This window comes from Lathyrus oleraceus, chromosome 7, assembly GCF_024323335.1.
Source record: "Lathyrus oleraceus cultivar Zhongwan6 chromosome 7, CAAS_Psat_ZW6_1.0, whole genome shotgun sequence".
NCBI lineage: Eukaryota > Viridiplantae > Streptophyta > Magnoliopsida > Fabales > Fabaceae > Lathyrus > Lathyrus oleraceus.
This window is the reverse complement of record NC_066585.1, coordinates 360,879,037-360,882,736: the sequence shown is the minus strand read 5'-3', so window position 1 is coordinate 360,882,736 and position 3,700 is coordinate 360,879,037.

Sequence of the window (3,700 nt, the reverse complement as noted above, 5' to 3'; positions counted from 1 at the left end):
GAATATTTGGTTTGATGAAGGAGATATGGATGTAGGATATTTGGTTTGATGAATGAGATATGATTGTAGAATATTTGATTTGATGAAAATAAGTAAAGATATAAATGTAGTAGATTTGGTTTGATGAGAATGAATGAAGATACGAATAATATTTGGTTTGATGAAGGAGATATGGATGTAGAATATTTGGTTTGATGAAAATATGTAAAGATATAAATTTAGTAGATTTGGTTTGATGAGAATGAATGAAGATATTAATGCAATTTATAGTCAACAAAACATAATCCTAGTAAACCAAACCCTGAAGAAATATTACATGCAGCTCGTCCTTCAATTGAAAGAGAGAGAAAACGTGAAAACCCTAGATGAATAAGCTCGCCCATTCATTGGATGAGTCATAACCCTAGAAGAACAAGCTCGCCCATTCATTGGACGAGGCAACATGTCACATGGCTAAGCTCGTCATTCCATTGGACGAGGCAACACAATACAAGGGTTAACTCGGCCATCAAAGGGAAGAGTCTGCACACATGCTTTTTTACAGTGTAATTTCCAATCAGCATGGGAATCGTTCTTGCAGGGATTCCTTGTAAAAAAAAAATTGCATGCATTCCCTTACTAGTCCAATCAACCTATACAATTCTCACCTATATATTTAATATTTTTTACCACTATAAATAAACCTTTCCTCTACAATTCTTTCTCATCATCTTCCTTCAATTCCCTTACTAGTCTCTTCAAATATTTACTCTCTTCAAATATTCACTATCTTCTATTCCAAAATGTCTTTGTTGTGGATGGGCGAATCACACTGTGGGACGGCGGCAAACATTGCCGAATACGTAAGTCTCTTTAAAATCTATTTCAAAAATTCTATATGTAAATATCACATCAAATATTTATTACCGTATTTATTTGAATTTCAGGAAGACGGTAGGTTTCGGGTCTATTCACATACATACATTCAACCAAGTGCGGTTATAATAGCGTATTTGGAACTAGCCGGTTTTGCAAATGTGGCCAAGATTGCAAGTCTAAAAGTAGATTCTAAATTAATTATTGCATTTTTAGAGAGATGGAGACCCGAGACACATACCTTTCATTTACCAACGAGTGAATGTACTATCACACTAGAGGATGTGAGTATGTTACTCGGTGTAAAGCTGTTAATGGCCCAACAAACGTAACCAATGATGTTTACATGGAGAATTTGGGCATCGAACCAACAAGTTCATATAAAAATGGGGCTTCTGTCAAAATTGTTTGGTTAGAAGTCGTATTAACACAACTGAAAAATAACCTTAACCCGACCGAGGCGGAAAATATTCTTCATTCAAAAGTTTATATTTTACTTTTAATTGCTACTTTTCTAATGCCAGATAAGAGTAACAATTTATTGCATTCTTCTTGGTTACCTTTAGTAGGAGACCTAGAAAAATGTAACACATACAGTTGGGGTTCTGCTTGTCTGGCATGTATAGACATATGTGCAAGGTAGCCTATAAAGGAGTCAAGAGCATAGGAGGTTGTGTTGTATTACTAACTGTATGGGAATTCACATGTATACCCTTGTTAGCCCCGGTTAGTAACAAGGTTCCATCACATCCTTATGCATTAAGGTAACGATTTTCATTTAAATGCAATTTATATTTCTCAAAATTATTTATACGTCGCTTTAAGGTATTTGTTTTTATATGCAAGATGGTGCGAACGAGGTATAAATTACGGAAATAATCCTCGTCATCATCTACGAGGGTACCGTGTTGCAATAGAACACATGGAAGAACATATATGGTACATACAATATCCAGTGCCTGATTATAGTGACAACCGAGTTTGGAGTGCAACAACATATATGGTATGTTTCTTTACCGTAGAGATGCATCATACGGATCGAGTCAAACTCCAATTTGGATTTGAACAACAAATACCGTCTCAACCAAGATGTCTATGTGAACACCATAACATGACTATGGTCCAAGCTTGGCACACACATTGTCAAGATTTAAACAAAGAAGAGCTAAAAGAATGGAAAAGAAGAAGGCATTTGGTGTTACAAGGAAACTCAGTGATTGGTGAGTCTAAGCCGGGTAGAGAAGACATGAATTGGTTTTTATCAATTCCTTTTATGCACGTTGCTCCAACACAATTTTTGAATGATCACCGTCAACGTGTAGATTCTTCAACCCAAGAAACAACATCACCTCCACATCAAGACATTCCCCCCACATACACATCCACATTTGGGGCCCAACCATCATCCTCAGCTCAACAAACTTACCAACACACCCAGACCACACAACAACACACAATTTATTCCACCTCAACCCAACACCATAATCCCCACACTCCATTCCCTCAAACAAACTACTATTACAACCAACAATATCAATAACAAACCAACCTACGCCCACCCATACAATACACTCCAATTCCTCAACCCAACTTTGAATACTCAAACCCTCATTCTCAACCCCAAACATCTAACACCACATTCGCACAACCCACTCCTACATACAACCCTGATGATGTCTACTATCCTCCTATCCAACACACCCAACCCAACACCTACACACAACTCCCACATTCACTACCAAATTTTGACCTCACTGATGACCATCTAATGAATATCCCTTCTTTTCGCATTCAAGATCTCGACAGTATGGATATGCCTCCAAACACATCACAATAACATCAAAGTCAACAACAACATCAACAACAAGACACCCATGATGAATTATCTTCTGACTCATCTCCGTCTCCCGCAAGACAAAGACAAGAAGACTTGGGCAAGGGAAAATGCAAAAAAGTTGACACAAGATGTGGACCAGGCAGTCACTATAAATAAAATGTATTTCTTCCATTAGATCAATAAAATCATTATTAATCATTATAATTCATTATAATATTTATAGTTGTATAATAAGTATTTAAAAAAATAAATCATTTCTATTATTAATATTTAAAAAAAAAAATCATTTTATTATTAATATTTTAAAAAACAATATTAAAAAACTATTATTATTATAAAAAACTATTATTATTAACATTTTATTATTAATATTTTTATAAAAATAATATTATTATTTAAAAAAAACATTTTTATTATTTAAATATAGAATTAATTAGAAAACTATTTAATTATAATTTTAATAAGGTTATTTAATTATATAATAGTATTTAAAATAATAAAAAAAAATCCTTCATTAGCTCGGCCAACCAATGGTCGAGCATAGTCATCATTGTCAGCGCTTCATGCTCTCGCCCATTCGTTGCACGAGGCCCAATAGAAAAATGGAGCATTCTGGGATTTTTTTTTCAGAATGGAACATTGTGGGAATAAATTTTCAGGTTTGGGGCACTGTGGGCAATAAGTCCAAATCTACCTCATTCACACGCTTGAAAAATTCATTCACACAGATACCATATTCATATAAGAACCTACACTAACCTACACTAAAAAAAACCTAGCAACTAGCAGCACCTCTGAAGCAAAACCTACAAATAAATTCTGCAAACTTGAACCCAAATACTAAAGCTCGTCTAAGAAAGCCTTCAGGTTCACCATTAGAACCAGATCTTGTTTTAGAGCTCAAACTCGACAATATTCAGGCTCGTCGAAAAATAATCGGAGCAGAGGAAGTAGAGGAAAAAGGAGTAAAAATCAACAGAAGTTGTAAAATAAGAAAGGTGTCAAAGA